This window comes from Leptodactylus fuscus, chromosome 5 (genome assembly GCF_031893055.1).
Source record: "Leptodactylus fuscus isolate aLepFus1 chromosome 5, aLepFus1.hap2, whole genome shotgun sequence".
Lineage (NCBI taxonomy): Eukaryota > Metazoa > Chordata > Amphibia > Anura > Leptodactylidae > Leptodactylus > Leptodactylus fuscus.
Window position 1 is genome coordinate 91,926,791 of NC_134269.1, and position 23,934 is coordinate 91,950,724.

The 23,934-nt window shown below is 39.1% G+C and overlaps 1 protein-coding gene across 1 annotated transcript in view; it reads left to right on the forward strand.

Annotated features, from left to right (window-relative positions):
* LINGO1 (leucine rich repeat and Ig domain containing 1) overlaps window positions 1-23,934 on the forward strand; it is a 245,330-nt gene that overhangs the window by 37,954 nt on the left and 183,442 nt on the right. The window contains exon 2 of the mRNA XM_075273688.1: window positions 21,541-21,596. The gene's annotated coding sequence lies outside the window, so the exon portion shown is untranslated. The remainder of the gene's footprint in view (window positions 1-21,540; window positions 21,597-23,934) is intronic.

The following is a 23,934-nucleotide window of genomic DNA, read 5'->3' on the forward strand; positions in this document are numbered from 1 at the left end:
GCCCTATAAGTGCTTAACAGGAATTAATACAAAATGGAGGTGAAATTTACACATTTGATTTTATTTTACTAATATTTTTGTTTAGCCCTAGAATTTGCACATTCACAAGGGGTTAAAGGAGAAAACGTATCCCACAATTTGTTATTCAAGTTCTCCCGATTACCTTAGTACCCCACTTGTGGGTGTATACTAATATATAGACACACAGCAAGACGCAGAAGGGAAGGCGCGCCAAGGAGCTTTTAGAGGGCAGATCTGGCTGTGATCAGTTTCAGGCACCATGTCGCTTTTACAAAGCCCTTGAGGTGTCAAAACAGTGGAAACCTCTAGAAAGTGACCCCATTTTGAAAACCGCACCCCTCAAAGAATTTATCAAGTGATGTAGTGAGCATTAGTAACCCCGAAGTGAATGTGTAAGCTGTGCGGAGTAAATTGGGTACACCAAATCCCATTCTATTTTCCCACTAGCTCCTATGACACGGATGGGGAAGAGGGGCATTCTGGCGGGTCAGCAGTGGTGTATTCTCTCTCATAACCTCTAAATATGGGGTGTCCACTGAAAACGCTCGCACAGCTTACACATTTCCTTCTAGTTGCAGCCACTTATGTCCTAATGATTTGGCGACTTTTGGGGTTTTTGTCTTCACATTGTACAAGATAGATTTTTTTTATTTATTTATTTATTTTCTGGCAGTGTGGCCATATGAGGTATGTTTGCGGTATTAGATGTACTTTTCAATGCCATCATTTTGGGGTGCCTGTAACTTATTGACTACATTTTATTAACTCTTTCTGGGTGGGATATAAAAGAAAACATCAATGCTGGCATTTATTTTTTTTCCCGTGCAGCGTACAGCATAAGTAACACATAATCTTTATTCTGCGGGTCGGTACGATTACGGCGATCTCATTTGTATTATTTTTTAATGTGTTGCTATTTGTGCAGAATAAAATTCAATTTAGGGGAAAAAAATCAATTATTTTTGCATCGCCATCTTCTGAAAGGCATAACATTTTTATTTTTCGGTAGACAGAGCTGGTTGAGGGCTTATGTTTTGCGGAATGACCTCTGCTTTTTATTGGTACCATTTTGGTTTTCATTTCATCATTTGATTACTTTTTATTGAACATTTTGTAAGGGATAGGTGGTGAATAATAATTATTTTGTGTGGTTTTCTGCATTTTTTTATGTCGTTTGCCGTTTGGGTTCAATAATATTTTAATTTTATTGTTCAGGTTTTTACGGACGAGGTGATACTAAATATGTATTTTTTTTTCTATTTTTCTTTATTTTACATAGTAAAACATTTTATATGGGAAAAAGGGATTTTTGGGGCTTTATTTATTTTTAATTTATTTTAAACTTATTACTTTTTTATCTTTACTTTTTTATAACTTTTTTTTTTTCTGTCCCCATGGGGGATTGAAGCAGTGATCTGCTGAGCTCTGCTTAACTAGATGTACACTGCAATACACGTGTATTGCAATGTACAGGAAGTTATCAGCCCCGTGCACGCCTCCATTTTGGTAGGATCAACCAGGTACGTGGAGGGGACGGCATGGTGCAGACCCGGGGTCACTGATCAGACCCCGGGCTGCCCATTAGCAACACTGGCACCCCCCGAACCGCCGTGGGGAGTGCCGATCGGGCACAAAACATACCGAAACCCCTGAGATGCCAGCGCTCATGTTCCGACTGCGGGTGTTACAGGGCATTGTCAGCCATATGTTACGGCTGACACCCGCAGGGCATGGTGCGAACATAGTTTCTGTGTGCGCACCATGCAGCCGCCATAGTACTACGGTGGTTTGCGGGAAGTCCTTCCCGGCAGCGCCGTACTATTACGGCAGATGTCTGGAAGGGGTTAAAGAAATTCTATCATTGGCTATAGTGATTTTTAACTAGGCATGTATTTCCATTGCCTTTAGAAGGGATATTCCAGACATACCTTTAATTTGTTATTCCTTTCAGCTGTTTTTGAATTAGCCTGCTTTTATTCACTTCGGAGCACCGAAAGTTCAGTGAGCCTTGTGGGCTGTGTGTACACAGGGGGAGGTAAGAGCAGAGAGGCTGCTGCTAATGACTCATCAGTGTTCCCTCTCTGACCCCCACCCCTGTTTACACACAGCACACAGTGCTCAGGGAACTTTTGGGGCTCCAAGGTGGATAATTGGCATATAAATAAAAGCTGAAAGGATTAACAAATTAAAGGTATGTCTGGAATAGCCTTTCTAAAGGATATGCAAATATATGCTTAGTTAAAAATGACTTTTCCCAATGATAGAATCCCTTTAACATCTTATTGGTGACAGGCTTTTTATCTTGATCAGTTGCCAAGAGATATGACCATGAATGCAGAAACTTTTTATGTTCTTGGAATTTCCACAGACCCAGTCATGATTTCCTTATAAAACAGACATTCCCCAAAATAGCAAAATATTTCTTGTAGCCACCCTAATGCATAAGGCAAGTTTTTCTTTTGTGAGGCCAGATCTACTTTTTATTTATACCATTTTTGCTTTTTGTTGAAATTTTCGTGAGGCAAAACATAAAAAAAAAAAATAGTGAAAAGTATGGGAAGTCATGGTCATAATTTAACACTACGTTGTCACTGTCCAGATTTTATGGATCTGACTGTATACCCATGTCCTTATGCCATCTGAGGGAGAAGTGTAATGGTCAGCACTAGGATGGCGCTTGTGGAAGCGAAGGGACAATTCTCATTGCAATATTTTAGAGAATTCCTGGCACTCACTTCTGCTCTCAATCTTTTATTGACTGCTCACATCATAGTCTATGTGCAGCTGTGTATAGACTATGATGTGATCAGTCAATAAAAGATTGAAAGAGCATAAGTGAGTGCCAAGATTTCTCAATTTATGCCATCTGAAAGCATATAGATGTTATAGAAGATGGTTGAGAGAGATATTTATGGATCAATATCTCACGATCTAGAAGCCTGTTGTTAAATGACCTAACTTAAACAATTCTATTGGTGCTAACAATCCGTCTTTGGGAAAAATGTGGATAGTTAATGAGTAGGATAGTGATCGGGAAAGGGCATTCCTGGGAAATTTTATTCACAATCAATGACCACTTATTGGCTGCATTTACATAGAACGATCATCGCTGCTTCATGGTAAAGACTCATTCATTTCTGTACAATGTGCATTTGCTGGCAGCACAGCCTTGTTTACATGGGGCGATATGCTGCCCACAGACCATGATATTAGGTGCCATAAAAGAATTGCTCACTCAACATACCTCACCTGATGGGGGCACCTTTTCTGTGGGCAATTATGTGAAAGCATGTACAAGTTATGTAAAAATTCTGTACAAATTTACAAAAATGCAAATAAAATTGATATTGAAAGGTGCGCTAGTGCTTTTTGAGTGGCTATTTCTAGTAAATCTAGTGTAAAATATCTGTTGCTTCATTATCGGCACTACTTTAATTGTAAAGAAGAAGCCTGGCTGTCTGAGTAATATAATGGATGAAAGTGGTTTACAATACAATCAAATGCTACTAACTGTATAAACATGTGCAAAGAACGTCACGTATCTGCGGGACATTGTGAATATTGGCAGAACATGAAGCCCCATTTGTCTTTAATGTGACTGTATGCTCCTTGCTTTAAACAAATGATGTTCTTTGTAGAAAAGTTCATTAAATGTATTGATTCTTTTATATGTCACTTTCTTTATAATGCCACTGCTGGTTTTATAAAGAGGGAGCATTGAATCTGACCTGCATTTATGAGGCATCTCATTGTTTCCTCTCAGCCAGCACTAATCTTCTTGTTGGTGGTAACTACATGGACTCCCATTGGGAAGCATTGTACAGTATGTCTTCCTTCAGTAAAGACGGATAGTTACTTAGTACAGTCACTGTGGTCCACTCCTCTTTAAGTGGCAGAGCAGGTTCACCGAGTCATACACTGTCTACATGACTGGGAGATGATATAGTTAAATTAATGCTCTCATGATTGATTTATTTATTTTGCTCATTATATTTTCTGAAAGACCATCTCCTCAATAAAACTATGGTGAAACCGTTCCAAAAGACCACCCCTTTTGGAAGACCACTCTCTTACCCAGACCAGGTTTTCAGTTTCACCATACTGGCCATCTTCTTTGAAAAGACCACTCCCATAGAAGAACACTTTTTAATGGATTTTGAGTGGTCGTCTCAAGGAGGTTTAACTGTACTTGTCTCCTCACAGTGTCGTTTGCTATACTGCTTTCACCTTCTTCTATAAGCCACATGACAGTGTGACCTGTCATTTTTTTAGGATGGGTTGTCTGTTCTGCTGCCTGCAGGTAATATTGTGAGCTACCTTGGGACCTCAGATTCAAGTCAAGTTCCTGTGTTCTTCTGCCCTGCCTCTTCTGTGGACATGTTCCTCCTCTACCTCTCACATATTCTTTTTCCTATAGTCTCTCTCTCACATAATGCCTATAGTTGCTGCCTCTTTTGCAGTTAGGTCACCACATCCCCATTACATTCACTAATGATATCAGCAGCAGTTGGTGCAGCTTTCAGAACCTTGTGTGACATCATCTTCACAGTGTAAGTTCCTGGAACATCCAGTATTAGCTTTGGGTACAGGTACTGTACATGGGTACTGGTTCTAAGCATATGCACAGCTACTAGACTCCATCAGTAATAACCTAATTTGAAACTACTTTGACGACTAGTGTCAGGGTCTGAGGTTGCTAGGTGGGGTGGCATAGACACACAAGTACAGATTTTTAGTCCAAAACAAGGTAGAGTTTTATTTTCACTCCAAACAAAACAGTCCAGAAACAAAAGGAAACAATACAAAAATTCAATACCTCCCCGGCTAGGCTCTAACTAAACATAGAATAGGTTACCTCACCTAGAATAATAGACTCAGTAGTAAATTGCAACAACCAGGACAGCTCCAAAAGTCTGACCTTCCTGCTGGCTCTCCAGCCAAGCTCTGCCCCAAAGTCTGCTGCTGGAGCTGACTTCTTAAGCCCCCTTGATGAGCAGATTCTCTGCAGCTGAGTCGCTGTCGGAACATCCCCAAAGTGTGGACTGGAGCGGGGGTGGAATGACAGGTCCCACTACCAACCTACCTGCCATTCCAAAAATCCAGCCCAGTAACCGGAACTTTGAAATAACACTCAGCAGACAGAATTATCTGCTGAGAACCATTCTTTCTGGAGTTTTCTCATCTCACCCACCTTAGTAGTCTGGGTGAGATTTACACCCCTTCCATTAACTGAACAACCATCAGCTTACAATAGTTAAAAACAAAACTCTGAAGTGTCGCTGTTCTGAATTATGTATATCTCATATTGTGTCTAGTTATGAATTATGTCCATTGTTGTAGTTATGTCTGGTCTTAAGTCTGAGTATGTCTTACTGTGGGTGTTAATTCAAGTCCATTACACATCCCAGGATGCAGGTAATTAATTAGGCCCAGGATGTTAATTCAATTGTAGACAGTCAAACTAATTTGCAGGTAAATGCCAAGAAGCCAAATGGTCTTGTGTGGGTGGGCAGTCTAAACCTGGAATCCTGCCAAACCAAAATCTCTTTGGAACAAGGGAAAATATGACTTGAAAGGCATGTATGTCATAGTTCATTTTTTAGACCAATCTGTGTGCAAGAATATGGTCAGAGAACACAGACCCTTCCTTGGGCACAAACATCTGGGCTGCATTTTCATAACCACCAAAGATCACATATCTGCTGAAGGGATTATGATTTTATCCTCATGTTTGGTATGCCTGGACTGATAAAAATATTCTGATCTGAGTAACCCACGCATAGCATATTCCCAAAATAAGTCATGTTGACTTTGTGCACGTAAATAGCCAGTTCTGTTAACAGGTGGTAGGTTCTCAAAAGGCACCTGGGTTAGGGTTCCTACAAAATTGTTCTTGGACAGGACCCTTGTGCCAGATACCTGCAGATACAGCCAGGTCTGTGCTCTCTTCTCTGATCTTGGCTAGGAGTGTAACAGGTCTGTTTCTTATGTTATTCCTTTTTTTTTAGATACTTTTTTGTGTGTATGTACTTTTAATACATCTCTTTTTTTTCCTTTACACTGTTAACATTGTACATTTTTGTGTATATTAAATCTTTAAATTTAATAAAATTGTGCTTAGCTCTAAGACGTCCCGCCAATTTTGAAGAAGGAAAATACCATTACCATTGTTATACCAGTGTGCTAGAGGTTCCCTCTGAGATACCAGAGGGTGCAGGTGTGAGTGGTTTATTGGTGTCTACTGACTATAGGGGATCTGCAGTGCTGCTATTCCTTCGGGTTAATAGGAGTACTGCAAATACCCTATATTCAGCCAGACAAAATTCCAAGTGGGGGGAAAAAAAAAACAGTCCTCAAGCTTAGGGAAGGGGCAGACAGACAACCAAAACACCCCCTCCCCTTTCCCAGCAACTACTTCACCCAAAATCTTAGACCATTTTAATGTTTGAAATTTTCCAGTAGCTGCTGCATTCCCCGCCCCTCAGCTTATACTCGAGTCAATAAGTTTTCCCAGTTTTTTGTGGTAAAATTAGGGGCCTCGGCTTATATTCGGGTTGGCTTATACTCGAGTAGATATGGTATTTGAACTGTTACTGTTCTCTTCCCTTGTATTGGTATTAGGAAAGATCATGTTCTCTATGGGTACACAGCCCTTTTCTGGCTTGAAGGAATTGGTGCAGTAAGAATTGTGTCACTGGGTTCACACCAGCACTTGCACTACGTTCGGGGATTCCGTTCCCCTCTCCGCATGAAAAATATAGCACTTTTCTATCTGCATTTTCATCCTTCACGGGCGGAAACTGAGCAGAAACCATGTGGACCTCAATATAGTGTATGGGGTTTGCGGGTTTTCCTAAGGGGGGTTTCCCAAGCGGACCCCCCGAATGGAAACCTGAACGCAGATGTGAACCTAGCATCTCGCACTCAATATATAAGAACAGAATAGTAATAATAGGCAGCTAATGTCTTTACTGCAGTTAGGAGGAAATGCTTGGTAAACACAGTGAGCAGATAGTCCATGGTAAGCCACAGTGAGTTTGGTGCTTATGCTTTTCTTTCTGAAGCCGCTGGTGCATACATGGACACAGGCGGCAACCCTGTTCAGGTCTGTGGTAACTAACCTTATTATACTTTCAGTAAGAGTGTTGTAGAATTTTGTTAAAACTGGGAAGGCAGCCATTTTGAGAGGAAAACCATGACTTAAAAGACATACTCTGAATTCACTGGGGACTATTGATATTAATAATGTATGTGACAGTCTTGTTGATGCCATTAGATCCTAGTGAATTGATATGGTGCCATCCTTAAATCCCGGTGTACAGATCGACTGTTCCATTTATGAGTAAGGTACCAGTTAACATGGCTTAGCTTTTCTCAATGATGTATATATTTGATTTTGACTGATGTTCAATGTCATTTTACCATGCTGAATATATGAAGCCGAATGTCTACTGCTTAGGTGCCACTTTAACTTTTATTGCGGCATTGCATATAACTGCAGTTGTTAATAGGCCTACAAACCTCTTATGCTGATAGCTAATAGAATTTCTAAGAAATGAGTTTGCATTTTGCCTTGTTGATTTAATTTTTTTTCTTTACTGAATAGGCTTCTCAGGGTGACAAGTCACAGAGCTGGAGGGGTGTTAAAAAAAAGGAAAGCTAGTCATGATGGTGCTGAAAAAGGGATTCACTTTCTGGGCGAATAAAGACTGAGTGATGCTTTACGGCTGTAGAAATGGGCAGCCTCAGGATTTCTAGTTATACATAGACGCTGATGGAATCCATGTGTAAACCATATCTGGCTGAATATTCTATTTTAATTGAATTGGCACATGTGGAGTATAGAGAGGGATAGAGTCGCCAGTTTATCTGTTAGTTCCCCTAGAAGCCTTGTACTCTGAAGTGACTGAGCTGTTTGCCGAATTACTAACCAAAAACAGCTGTGGGTTATTGGAAATCTTTGAAGGAAGTGCAGTATATTAAGGAGAAGAGAGCACAGCATACAAAACAGGAAAGATGAGAAGAAACTACATTCACATTGCCACAGCTTATTACATTATGCAGTACTAATGAAAGCATTAAATCGCTGACTAAGGAACGACTAATTTTTTTTTGATTGGTGTTTATCTCTATTCCATCCACATACATTATTATATCATACAGTTTTCATAGCAAAGCTATCAGCTCTATATAAGGGTATGTTCACTCAGAGGAATTTGGTGCTGATTTTTAGACAGATTCTACTTCCAAATCATCTCCAAATTCCAGCCGGTATCAGTGATGGAAGCTTCTTTTTGTCAGCACAATGAAAAAACGTGCATCAAGCTCAATCTTGGACCCCATGGCTGATTCATCGGCAGAACCGTTGGCGTGAGACTACTCAAACACAATGGGGCTAATCAGTGAGTAAACAGGCGGAGAGGAATTGGGAACTTTAACCTCCTCTTCACTCTCTACTATGTGAACGCGGCCCTTTATTAGTTATTGATAGGTGTTAGATATACATTGTAGCAAGGCTTTGGAAAGATTTCTTTTTTTTCTAATCTGTTCGTATTTTCTAACTGTATTTATTAGTCAATTTTTTGATTAATGTGGGTCATAATTTGGGTGATTTTTCTTTTTCACAAGACTAACTTCTATTGTCTCTCCCCAGTATAGGTGAGACCCACTGTGGGACTATTAAAGGATTATTATTATTATTATTATTATTATTTCTGATTGCCGCTTGTAATCCCATTGCTGGGATCCATTGATCTCTAGCAGTCAGTCACAGCACAACTTTCTTACTTCTCACAAGAAAAACAGTTTTCTTTCAGATAGTTTCAGTTGTTTTTCTAATCCGACAGAAATAGGGGTAGATTTATTAGAATAGAAAGACTGTCATAAATGCTTATAGCTAAATAATAACAGGACAGTACACTATGATTGGTTGCTACAGTTTGCTTTTAGACCATTTAAGACCAGAGTAAATCTGCCCCATGGACTTTTGCACTTTGGCATTGTATAATGTAGCTGTGGGCTGTAAATGGAAACATTGCCTGACACTTTCCATGTCCTGTTATGGAAATTTGACTGAAACAGAAAAATTGTGCAGATTTGCACAAGGCCTTAGAGAATCCAATATTGTTCTCTTTTTTAAATAGCTGCTAAGCCAGCAACCATGAAGGGAAACCAATGTTGGGGTAAGGAATTACCTGCATGTCACACTCATGATCAAGGAGTAAAACATAGTTTTATTCATTATGATTGAGAATATATGTCATAGTATAAATGAGAATGACCGTCAGAACTTTGTTACTTGTCTTTTCAGACTGAAGCACCTGTATCAGCCTTCTTGCTTTAAACTTGTCCTTGTCATGTAGTGTACAGTCAGGAGTTCGCAAACTCTTACAGAATGTCACATCTCTTACACACAAGCTGGTAGCACATCCTGCAGCTTTGTGCGGCCTGTCCCTTTCAGAGCGTGATAGGAAGCAATTGTTCATGCCCCATTACAGTATATCTAAGTGCATCACTGTTACTGGAAGAATGTGATATTTCCCGCATCCTTTGTGTCACTACGTGTATATGATAGTCCTGCAATAGTCGCCAGGCAGTGCAAATCCTCCCGTTCATCAGAATTTGTAGGTAACTTTATGATGTTTGCTGTGATAGGGATGGAGCCTATGACAATAGTGCCATTTGCTAGCAGGGGTAAATTTAACAGAAGTAAAACGTCTAAGTGTATTTTCCATAACTTTTCAAGCCACCTCTAACTATGGCTCAAGAAAATGCAGCAAAATCTGCAACAAAAAACACTGCATTTAAGCAACGTGGGGCCTTAGCCTAGAGCCCATTTCCATTATTCCTTTAAGATAAGTCACTACATATTTTTTGGATTTGATTTCCTGTATTGACAACCGAACTAACAGCAACATTAGACCGGATTCAGGTTGTAGTTTTGTTCTTGTATGTAACAGGGTTATGGAGTCGGTAGGCCGAATCGATGACTTTGTCTCCTATTTTTCCACAGCTTCATTCCAACCACTGCTCCAACACCTTCATAAATGGCAGGCAGCCATGATCAGTCAGAACCCAGATTATATTTTGAAGTCAGAGTAGGTGACTTTTTATTCAGACTGCGTCAACTGGTATTTAACTATATGTATTTCAGATGTAATACACAGACCGCTATTCCAGATATAGCACGCATTCTTCTGAACGGAACTGATGGCACCATAGGGGTTCCATTTGTTAGTTCTGGAACATGGACAATTAAACATCACTACAATAGTGGGTCATTGAGGCATAATGTTTTGTATATTTTACTTGGCATGCTTGAAGGATGGTGTTATCTATTGGAATGTGTGTGTTGTTATCGCCTATAATTATATATTAGAGAGTACAGTATATGGTTTGGACAGCAATCTATTATAAATACCGCCTGTCAGTCATCAGTCTAATGTAAACAGTCTAGAGTAAATGCTACCGCTGTTCAGCCCGTGGTCTCGTGTAAATGTCAGGGTTGTCATTAGCACCAGGTCTTCAGGGCTCATACCATGCATTTTGTATCAGATGACTTGGAACTTTGGCAAGCACCACTGCCAGTGGCCTACAAGAATGCAATGACATCTATAGCAGAACACACACGGCTTCAGGCCAGTAAAATGCAACGTGGAAGGCTATTTGTTTGGTGCACTGGGTTTAGTTACTCTCAATATTACTATGTTCGAGACAAATTCTGCACCTGCTAGGCGGACTTTTTAGCTTCCCAATCACTTCAATAGAAGAATCTACCTGAAGATCAAGCATGACACCAATTTTTCGGCTAGCTTAAATTAAATTAGCTAGAGGAAAACATTAGCGTGTGTCTCCCATTGAAGTCAATAGCGGCTGGTTTCAGGGGGAATTTGGAGCTGATTTTGAGGTGGAGTCATCTTCATATTCAGTTCCAAACTCTGCCATGTGAACATATGAGCAATTATTTTAATCAACGCCACGTGAGCACTCTTACCATTTCCAGAATGGGGCACTATTACAATCAGTGGTATTGTCTACTTGACTACTTCTGATGGGACATTATCTATTTGATATTATGGTCTGGGGCACTGTTTGTTCCACAAATTACTATCAAAGGTACTGTCTGGTAACAGTTAGATGGGGAAGGCATTGTATGTGGGATTATTAGTTTTAGGGTAAGTTCAAATGGGGGTTTTTGGACTGGATTTTGACGTGGAATCCGCCTGAGAATCCGGTCCAAAAAACCTGCATCCCATTGACTTCATTGTCTTCAAAAAGAAGCGAGCTGCCATATCTTACCACAGATTCTACTTCCTCCCGACTAGGCCCATTCATTTAGGCCTAATCCGGAGTGGAATGCTGTGACTGTCGGAATGCTGCGACAGTTGCGCCTAGCCACGGGAGTCGGTTTTTGGAGCAGATTCTGAGGCAGATTCCTGCGTCAAAATCCGATCCAAAAAACCCTGTGTGAACTTACCCTTAGGGCACTAAACAAACATTATTACAGACTGAGGGAAATATCATTGAGCTTGAAAAAGTGCTAAAACAGCACGAAATGGCTGTTGTTCCCTCTTCTCCGGCGTGCCTCCTCTTGTGTATACTTTTAATGGATTTTTGAAAATAAAGTTGTAAAGTTTTACTGTATCCTCCTGATGGTGAGTGCCCAGTTTTTTTCTTCTTCTTTATATTTTATATGGACTATGTTGTTTACTGAGAGCACCACCATAGGATTATTCAATAGTGTATTCCCCTTATCCTACCTTGTTACTTCAAATCTGCATTAAGTAGTGCCACCTCACTTTCTGTATATAAATATCAGTGTAGCCCTAGATAGCAGAGTTGTCTGGACAACAAATTGCAGAGACAAGTCGTGGCTCAAAGAAGTGCCACACCAGCTGGGGCAAATGAAGATAATGAAGACAGAAAATGACGCTATCATTTTTAAGTCTTTAGATAGAATTGTTGTATATTTTGCCTTTGACTACAATCTAATCAGTGTTTTATTCTTCTGTATATCTTGTAATGCAGGTGTAATGTATAAAGGAATGTCCATCAAGGGACAGTTTGCTGAAGAGCCAGTACACCTAGGATATAGTTTTCCAGACTAAACAAAAAAAATATGACCTAGGCCTAACTTGAAAAATTTAGGAGCAAAATAGAATTTGTAGTTGCCAAATTTAAATGCATGTATGAATTAAGGGTTTAGATTATTACCTAAATCAAAATCATGATTAATCAGGGATTTTATCTCAATTACAATTAATGGCAGTTATTTGGGTAATGCCCTTTAAAACAAGCCCCTTTTAAAGTATGAGTATGTGTTGGCTGAAACTTTTCGATTTTTGTCTCACAAGATTCGCCTGGCAGTTTCGTTTGGATCGAACACGATCTAAACAGGCCTGCTATTATCTCCAACTTGACATGTCATACTGTCTTTTTTCTCGTTCCGCACCATTCAGGAAAATCGGTGGTATACCCATAAATACCTATTTTTATTTTGCAATTTGAGATCATTTCTGTATAAAGTTTTACCAATTAGTCCTACGGGAATAGCAGGTTTATATATGTGAAAAAGAAGCATCTGATCAGAACTTTGGCATTTCAGTAAATGAGCCTTCCTACCGGGTCACACCTTACCAACAAGACGACAGACTCATTTCAATCAAGGGTGGGCATATAAAACAATGAGGAGATAAGATGTGATTGGAAGAGAACAAGTGTTATGACAAACTCACCTCCTTATTTATGCGATTTTATCAGAGCGATCTGCGAGTACGGCACGAACTGTCAGGTAATTTGACATGTTGAATTGTTATAGGTTAAGATTATGCTAAAATGCTGAATGTTCTTGGATGCTATGAGGATGTTTTTCTCTCTTTTTGTACTGAATTCTCATCATTAATAGAAGCTGCCTTGATTCTCTCTGCAACCATCAGGATCCATCCTGATTACATTTGTACATGTGTGATGATCGCATCACATGACTAGTATGATAAAACTTAATACCGCTGTAAAAATACACAAATATATAGTCTGTGAATTACTTCTCATAAAATGGTTACTTGATGAAGATATAAGGTAAGTGTGTGTTCTGATAGCTGACATCTCTGTAATTAAACTAAAAAACTGATGGAAGTAACACTCTGCAGGGAGGACAGCCTAAAAGTACTCCTGACAGAGGTGTTAAAAAAACCTGTCAATCAACAATTTCATTACCATTAGCAAAACAGCAGACGACTATTCCAGTGTTGCGGCATAGTGTACCCACTTAATGAGGTGGCTGCGGCCTCATTAAACTAGATCTGGAATTTATGAAGGTTTATGATATCATTTAAATAGATGAAATTCAAGTTCAGCCACCACTTGATGCTGATAGAAACAGAACTATATACAGTAAAGCTCTGATAATCCATAACCCTCAGGACTAGCAGGATTTCCAGATGACTGGCAATTTGTAATGTCCAATTAAAACGCTGAAAGAATTTGGACTTCTAGGACCAATTACCTGGCCAGATACCAGCGCTGCGGAGTAAGTAGGCCACACCACTGACTCTGACTTTCTCTTTTTTTTCCGACTCAAACTCCTGCTTTCACTCCAACTCTTTCATAAATGCCTGATAGTGACACTGACTCTGACCTCTCCTTTAATTTGTTCAAAAGCTAGTGATTGAATTCCTGTGAAAGTAAATATGTAACAGGCTATGTATCTAATTAGTTATATAATATACTGATAATTGTATAATATAATTAAAAATAAGTAATCGTTTTATTTTGAAGCTCGAGTCAGTAACCTTTTTTCTGACTCTGACTCCACACAAACTTGACTCCACAGCCTTGCCTGAAACCCTCCCTAGGTCTTTCTAAGCCGTGTCTATACGTCTTTGTTATATAATAAGAAAGGAGATATGATTCATTCACATTAGGTGTATGTTGGCCAACTTTGGTGTATTTGAATACAATGTAATGTGTTTGGTGTTCTCAGAGTCTCTCCGATGTTAGATGTCAGTGACTCGTGGGAGATAAACCACTACAATACATGTCTGGCTGCAGGGTTCTCCTCTCTCAGTATACATGCACTGCAGGGCTGAGGGTGCTTGTACATAGGGGAGTTGGACAAGATACAGTATTCTATGTGTATGGCCAGCATTTCAATGTACATACAAGTTTAGTTTCACTAGGTGCATGGACAGGTCTGTTACAGTGAGGTGAAAGAAAACAAAGTCCAGTATAAGTATATTAAGAATATTTAAATTGTCTTCTATTAAGCTGTACCTATAAAAAAACATAGCATATAATATATTCAGAATGCCTCCCTAGATTATGCTTTATAGCTTCATGTAGCTTCTGCTGATATTGTAGGTGTATCGGGAGCTCTATTTCTTTTCTTATAAAGGCATTTCTGGATTTTTTTGAATTTAAGGGTATAATCTCTTATGATACACCATAGAAGAAGGTTGGACATTGTTTTCCACTTTACTTCTATTAGTGCTTACTCCTCACTACGTCTCTGCAGGTGTTCCCTACATCTTGAGACGCCTAATAAATAGGCACAGGCATAAGTCATAAGGGACCTGACCACAGTGTCAGGTGAGGATTAATACCTAGAGCAAAAATGACTACAGATACTGTATGTATTTCACATAGCCATGTTACAGATCCGTTTGTAATGAAAGCATACTTTGTTGCCAGTAAGATTTCATGAGTCCATACTTTTCAGTATATAACACAGTTTTCTTCTCAGGATTTCAAGAGAATATGCAAGAAAAACATTTTGGTGTGCTCATTTGCCTGCCATAAGATGTGATTCTTTTGGTAGCAACATTGCTTGTAAGGGAAAATGGGGAGTAATGGCTTAATATAGGAGCGGCATCTTTAGAGCCAAAGACATTATTGGATCCTGTCCTGTGAAATTTGGAAAACCTTGGTGGAGGCCATGTTTTTCATTGTATAGGATACTGTACCATTTTAGCACCAAAAATATGGCTTTTGTGTGAAAATATATATATATATATATATATATATATATATATAAAACCATGTTCCGTTCTAAGGAAACATTTCATGAAATCTCACTGCAAAGTATCAGGTAGAGTTTGCGGACATATTAGTTGTAGACCAGCAGCCAGATATTCTTTAGACCTACATGAATAAACTAGCTCCACCTTGCAAAGTATAAATTATTTTTATTACGTTAAGCACTGTGAAGCCGATAAATTTACAGATATTCATGGGGCGCAATGTATATTAGTTTAATGTATGCTGCACATTAATCTAATGCCTTAAATGAAAATTAGCTCTAAAATTAGCTCTTCTAATTACACAGGCCATCATTGTTAGAGAGAAAATATCCCCCAGTTGGATCATGAATGGGGGTTAGTCCTGACTTGATTCTTTTACAGTATCTTGAAGATGCCCTCATTTATAGGTCTGTCACCATGACACATTCTCTTTTTATGGGGATAATGTCACTCCTTAGGGAGAGACCACTTATACAGCCATAGTTGCTCCACTGCAAAGGAACATGGGAAGAATATGCAAATCTGTCTCCCAAGATGTAAACAGAGAGACAGTGCCTCTGTTATGCTGCCCTCTATTGGGAAGCACCCTGAACATCATGCCCGACTTTCCCAGAAGTCTTTATTGCATAATGCGGGGTTATAACCAGATCAATTTCTAAGCTATAGACAGCACCGTTTCTGTCTCTTTGGACTTCATCAGCGCAGCCTAGAGAGAATTGATTTGGTAGAAGTGAGAGGCTGAGAGACCAGATTATGGGGATAATGTCACTCCTTAGGGAGAGACCACCTTTTCAGGTGTGTGGAGCCATACATATAGTTATTGCTGTATAAGTCTCCACACACCTGAAAAGGTGGTCTCTCCCTAAGGAGTGACATTATCCCCATAATCTGGTCTCTCAGCCTCTCACTTCTACCAAATCAGTTCTCTCTAGGCTGCGCTGATGAAGTCCAAAGAGATAGAAACGGTGCCGTCCATAGCTGAGAAATTGATTTGGTTATAGCCCCACATTATGCAGTAAAGACTTCTGGGAAAGTCGGGCATGATGTTCAGGATTTCCCACTAGAGGGCAGCATAATAGAGGCACTGTCTCCCTGTTTACATCTTGGGAGACAGATTTGCATATTCTTCCCACATTCTCTTTTATCATTTTACCACATTTAAAAAGGGGTTTTCCAGGACTGTGATTTTGATGACATACTTAGGATAGGTCATATCAAGTTGATGGGAGTTTGACACATGGCACCTGCAGGGATCAGCTCTTTAAAACAGTTACGGTGCTGGATCATGCACAAATTCCCAGTTGGCCCGTGCAGTTCAGTCCTATTCAAATAAAAGGGACTTAGCTACAGTACTATACTGTGTATAGGGCTGTGCTTGGTAAGCAAGGAATGACCACCGTTCTTTTCTGAATTTTGTGGCCTCTTCAAACAGCCATTCGGTGGGGAGTGAACATAGAAACCAACTAATTTAAAATGAAATAAATGAATCTGAATCACTGCTGCTTAGCTCCCATTCAAGTGAATGTCACACCCCCACAGACCTTAGGATAGGTCATCAATATTTTTAGCCCTTTACGAAATTGAATTATTAAAGGGTTATGCAAATGAGGGTAGTTTTTCTTTATCTGCTTATTGCATGTTTTATGCACATGGTCAATTCTTAACATTAAAATATACAAGGTTTGTGGAGGTCATTATTTATGAAGATGGATGATCCAAGACTCATGGTAACCGTAAGACATACATTAGGAGCTTGCATATGCTTTGAACATGGAAATGGGAGAAAGCCTCTTCCAAACTCCTCTGACAGTGACTTATCTTCTAGAGAACAAAAGAGATTGGGCACTTGAAATCTAATTTCCAGATCTGTAGCTACCCTAAAAGTCTGGAGAACCCCATACACATATGAATAACACTGGTCAACAGCCAAAATGTTTCGGGCATCAAACCAGTTGTTCTTAACTAATTTTGGGGTGCTGAGATTGAAATTGATGCTAAAATTTTAAAATTGGCTTTACTTTTCATGATATAGACGTGCATTTTATATTTCTATTTATATTTGGTTAAGAAAGCCTACCACCTGTATTTTGGCTGCAAAATAGGCAACCAGGAAAAGAGTTGTGCTCCACACATATGCTGTAATACATGTTCTTCAAATCTCAGACAGTGATTGAACCGGAAGAGACAGTCTATGCCGTTTGCAGTGCCAATGGTCTGGAGAGAGCCATCTGACCATAGTGACAATTGCTACTTCTGCAAGGTGCCTCCAATTGGGAAAGGAATTTCAAAAAGAAAGAAGTGGACTTTACAGTATCCGAATATTCCATCTGCGATACGCCCAGTAGCTCATTCTGAAGAATTGCCAGTTCCAAATGCTCCAGAAACATTCTCGCTCGATTCCACTGACGAGGAAGAAGAAGGAGTTTGTCATGAACCATCTACCTCGTCAGATCCAGACTTTCCTGCATCACTCTCCACTGAACCGCACCTTATATCGCAAAGTGAACTTAACGATCTTGTTAGAGATCTAGACCTGCCCAAGAGTAAGGCCGAGCTCTTAGGTTCCAGACTACAACAGTGGAATCTGTTGGCAGATGATGTTCGAATTTCTTTCTTTAGGAACCGTCAACAGTCTCTTGTCCAATTCTTCTTCATGGAGGGTCATCTTGTTGTATGCAATAACGTTTGTAGTTTAATGGATGCTCTCAAAATCCGCTATAACCCCGATGAGTGGAGGCTATTTATCGATTCATCAAAGCTAAGTCTTAAAGCTGTCTTACTTCACAATGGCAATACACTACCATCAGTTCCAATTGGTTATGCTGTTCACATGAAGGAAACCTATAACAACATGAAAGAGCTCTTGAGATGCATAAACTATGATCAATATCTGTGGTGCCTCTGTGGTGACTTGAAGGTGGTAGCGCTAGTGCTTGGTCTACAGGGAGGATACACCAAGTACTGCTGCTTCCTATTTGAGTGGGACAGTCGTGCAAGATCAGAACACTACAAGAAAAGAGACTGGCCACTCAGAAAGTCACTGCAGCCAGGGACTAAAAATGTTATGCATCCAGCACTTGTTCAAGCAGGAAAGATTCTGTTACCTCCTTTACATATCAAGCTTGGTCTTATGAAGAATTTGTAAAGGCAATGGATAGAAATGAAGAGGCATTCAAATATCTCCTCTGTAAGTTTCCAAGGTTGAGTGAAGCGAAGATAAAAGCAGGAGTCTTTATTGGTCCTCAGATTCGTATGCTTCTTCAAGATGACGAGTTTTACCATTTGCTGCGTGGCAAAGAAAAGACTGCATAAGAAGCATTCAAGTTACTCGTGACTAATTTTTTGGGAAACACCAAAGCAGATAATTATGAAGAGTTGGTTGAAAATCTCCTGAAGGCATATAAAAACCTGGGATGTAACATGTCTTTAAAGATTCATTTATTACACTCTCATCTAGACTTCTTTGCACCAAACTGTGGAGCGGTGAGCGATGAACATGGTGAACAATTTTATCAGGAAATTGCGACTATGGAAAAGAGATATCAGGGTAAATGGAACCCATCAATGCTTGCAGACTACTGCTGGACAATTATCAGAGACAATCCCATGTCTGAATACAAGAGACGTGTGTAAAGGAGCCGAATAGCAATTCAATAAGTATCTACGTTCCAAAGTTCAATAAACATACTTCATTTGTAAAAAATTCTTAGATATGACTATAAATTATAGTTGATTTTAGATAGAACTAAGTTTCCTAAGAATATATTTCCAAAATTTTAAAAACAGTACCTCTATTATTGCGGAAGTAATAAATATGTATCATATTCTATACAATTCACAAAACAGTAAAATGAGAACTCTTCGATATCATAGAAACTAGAGCCAATTGACAGTTTTCCTTGTGATATTTGAATTCAGCACATAAAAATCATTAGGGAATGACTCATTTCATTTCAGAAACAAACAACTTTTGAAAATTTGTTGACCAGTGTAATCAGGCCAAGGTCATTTGTATTGTCATCATTCATAGCAGTATGTTTGGTGCAAACCAAACACCGCATATCACTACACCTCAACAAGGTCTCAAGCATGGTGGTAGATGAGTGATTTTGACTTGTTTTGCAGGGTCAGAAACTGTAAAACTTGTCTGATTCACTGAGATAAAAATGAACTTTATCAGTCCAGCAGCTTAGGTCATCCAACAAAACAGTGATCCCAAGCACACAAAATCAATATCTATGCTGGAATAGCCAACTGAGATGCTGTGACAAGATCTCAAAAGAGATGTGCATGAACCAATACCCTCAAATATCAATAAAATGAAGTGGGTCAAAGTGTCTCCAAAACAATGTGATAGGACCTGTACACTACCGTTGTGAATGTCCATTGCTTTCATCCATGATAGGATGAGAGCAACGAACTTTAGCAGCCATATACTGACGGACACAAATGGAGCCTCTTCCTTCTGTGTCTACTCCCATTGACTCTAGTATAAACAACACGATGGAAGCTTTCTTCTGTCATGTTTACTTTTGTAACAGAAGAAAAGTAAAAAAAAACATGATAAAAAGAGCTTCCATCTTGTTTTTTAACTTGAGAGTGAATGTAGACAGACACCAGATTGAGGGGGCCCCGACTGTACACTACCGATAATGTCCTTTGCAGGGATGGTAGCATTTAAAAGTCTCTTAGCATGAAAATATTGAATCAAGTCACTGAGAACCGTATATACCCCTGCTTAAAGGGGCTCTATCATTGGGAAAAGTCATTTTTAACTAAGCACATCCTTGCATAGCCTTTAGAAATGCTATTCCACACCTACCTTTTGTATGTAAATCGCCTCAGTGGTTTTTGAATAAGTCCGTTTTTATACATATGCTAATTAGCTTCAAGCCAGCACAGGAAGTTCCCAGCAGCCTCCTCTCTGTTATTCTCTCCTATCTGTGTGTGGAAGCAGGAAGTCACCAGCAGCAGCCTGTGCTATACACATAGATAGGAAACAATAGGCAGAGGGTGCACGATGAGACTTCCGGGGTGCACCAAGAGGCTAATTAGCATATGAATAAATACAGGCTCATTCAAAAACCGCTGAAGTGATTTACTTACAAAAGGTAGGTGTGGAATAGCCTTTTCTAAAGGCTATGCAAGGATGGGCTTAGTTAAAAATGACTTTTCCCAATGATAGAGCCCCTTTAAGATCTCCTCCTCTAGCCTATTCTACTGTTAAATAGGTTAGGAAGGGAGACCTGACAATTCAGTATTAAGGGTGATTGCTTCTGGTGCAGAGACTCACACCATTTCTGCAGTGTCTGAGAACATATGTAAACTAGATAGTTCTAGGAAAATCCTGATAAGGCTGAGGCCCCATGTTGCGGAAACAAAGCTTTTTTATTGTAGATTTTACAGCGTTTTTTTTTTTAGCCAAAGCCAAGAGTGGATTGAGCAGAAGGTAGAAGTATAAGAGCTTCCTATATATCTCCCATTCCTTTTCTAGCCATTTTTGGCTTTGACTCAAACACAGCAAAATCTGCAACAAAACAAGCTGTATCTCCGGAAAATGGGATCTAAGACTAAGGCCCCAAGTTGTGGAAAATCTGCTTTTTTTTGTTTGTTTGGATTTGAGCCAAATGTAGGAGTGTCTTTAGTACAAAGTAGAAGTGCTTTCTATATATTTCTCATTCCTATTGAAGGCATTGCTGGCTTTATCTCTTAAAATGCAGCAAAATCTGCAGCGAAAAAGCAACTTTTCCACAATGTGGGGGCCTAAGGCTAAGGCCTAACATAGTAAAGAGCAGCAATAAAAGGCTGAGTAAAAAATGCTGCAGAAACACATCAGATTACACTTTGCAGGTACTGTAAAACACAGGGTTTTTCACAGCATGGGATTTCAGCCTAAAACTGAATATTTTTAAGTGCGACATACACATGTGACCTTGACTATGACGTTTTACATGTTACCATGAGGGTAAAGTGTGGTTTTAAAATCTCAGTTGAACTACATAAATAGGATGTCATAAATTCAATAGTACAGTGAAATATCTGGATCCTGTGTTAAATTACCTCAGCAGCAGAAACATTGCAACCAACCACCACACCCACATTTCTACTTTAGCATAAGTTTTTATTAAAAGGGGTTTTCTGCACTAAAAATATTGATGACGATGATGGAGGTCCGACAAACTGCATCCCCATCGGTCAAATGTTCTCAGCAGGTTTTACCCAGATATTGGAGCAGGAAGCAGATAGTGCCGTTCTCTATGTAGTGTCCAAACTGGGTTACTGTAGATCACCTCCTATCCGCTTGAATAGAAGTTAAACTTCAGTCACTCAGTTCAGCCATCACACAGAGAATGGAGCTGTCTCTTTCCTGCTCCACACTGTAACCAATATGACAAGTAGTATACAAATATCACAAACACTGAATTGCAAAATGTGCATCTTTCATCTCCTATTAAATTATTTAACCCTGGATTAACTGTAAATAATGTATTTCATATTGCAGATTGGTGAGCTGTATTGAATTCTGCGTGACACAGATCTGAGCCCTCTACTTGATAGGTAAACTATTTTCTATTGCATGTGTGAATATGAACAGAAAGTAGAATTGGGGTTATATATTATTATTAATATTTCTGAACTTGTACTGGAAGCTTGTAAATTCTGGGCAACAAATAAAGGAGTGTTCTCATGAAGAGAACCCTTTTTGAAAAGAAGCTAACATGGTGATAAGTCACCTAGGTCCAGCTCAGCGAAACGCCCAACTTTGACATGGCAAGGCATATGAAAAGGGGTTGTTGTCACAAGGCAACTCCTTCAATAGTAGTGACACCATATGTTGAAACTTATAAATGACTCTGGCTTATTTGTTTCATGCAAATGGAAAAGAGAATCTATAACGTAAGAAAATGCAAATATTTCTTCAGTTGTGATAACTATGTTAGTGCTATTTCTTATTTTGGCAAGTATAAGTGCTTCTTGGTACTTTGAAGATTATGTTATTGTGTATAGTTACAGTATCTAATAATTCCTGTTTACTTCTTCTCGAAATAATAAACTTATGAATTTATTAGTTTTGACACAGTCAGACATTGCAGCAGCAGCATGCAGCCAAATCACTGACCGTCCATGGTGACCAATTACAGCATGAGTTTACTGGTAACACTAAGGAATTTTCTTCAGGCTAAAGACTGACGCTGCGAAAACGCAGTGTTTCTGCCCCTGTGGAAACGTTGCAGCAAAAAACTCGCATTTTACAGTATTGCGAAGTGAATGAGATTCTGGCTATCTGGCTGGAAAATCTACAATACTTGTGGAAACAATGGTGTTTTCCCTGTAGGTATAATAGGGGAGAAAATCTGCTGAGAAAACTCAGCATAAAATGTAATGAAAAACGCGGTGGAAAAAAAAGTGATACATTTCCGATGCGTTTCTTTATGCAGGTTTTTTTTTTTGCCATGTTTAGCTACATGGGACTTTAGCCTCAAACTCATTTTGTCAGTCATTGGGGGTTAGGGATTTGGCCTTGCTGGTTGCTGAATTGTGTGACTGTATCCTTACTTATATTAATCTTCGGAAAATAAAGAATGCACATAGTTTATTTGTTTATTTTGTTGCACTATTAATAGATATAATATCTATATCAGGTAAGTGGGAAGAATGTAGTTACATAACACAGTATATGATAGATTGTTACCTACTGTCTTTCTGAGGAATTGTCTTGTGTCAAGGTAACAGGTAACAGAGACTAGTAATAGTAGTACATAATGTAGAGTTTAAAGGTAGGAATCTTAATTGAGTGGAGAAATATAACATTAATTATGAACTGTATTATACATGCATTTCACATTTTTGGTAGGCTACAAAATTATGACATAAGCAATGAATACTTAGGCATACATATACTGCTGTGTATCTGCAAACCCAAGTGAACTCCCTGAGGCTAAGGCCCCACATAGCGGGCTGCATCCAAAAAGCGGTATGGGAAAAACCGCTGCGGAAACGTGTATGGGATTAGCCAGGATCCCATCCACTTTGCAGGTATTGTAAAAACTTCTGTGTCTCATCTTCCCGATCTGAAGCTGTAAAGTTCAATGTTTTTCTATTGAATTCTCAGTGTTAGAGATGTTAAATACATCTAGAACAATTCACATGCTGACAATCCATGGTTTTGAAGGTGCATTCTTTTGCAAGAAAGAGCAGATATGGCCAAGCCGTAGTTTTAAGGTATATTTATATGAATGTAATTTTAAGATACAGATATAGCCAATACAAAATGAGTATATCTTGGACTGCAGATTTAGCTGCTGATTGCAAAGGGCAACATACGCAGCAATTTCACATAAATTTCATGACCTATCTGTTTCAATTATGGTACATGTGAATCCCTACTTATGATAGTGGTTGTTACAACTATGCAGTGCTTGCAAGAGAAATACATTTTTAGTTTGTTACTTTTTCTTTTCTTTACATACGCTACAGTATACAATACGTTGATTTATCCTTAATCCTTTAATACAGATTCCATTATAAATGGCAGAAAATAATAGTACAGCATACTACACTATGTTTGTTTTTTCCAGTAAAACACTGAATACTATGACGGAAGTCTGATTGACCCAAATATAAGTTAATGATTGGGGTCTATAAGGACTGTATCATCAATGCCCATCATATGTCTGTTTTAATAACACATTGTATTTACGTTTTTTCATGGGCGTCAGAAAAACTGACATGCACTATCTTTGTCTGTATATACGGACATAGATAGTGGCATGTAAATAGACCCATTGAAAATCACAGGTTGCACAATGGCCATGTGACAGCCATTACAAAAAAGGCTGTTGCATGGACATTATTAACTGCTATTTGAATAATGACCGCCGTGCACTTGCATGGA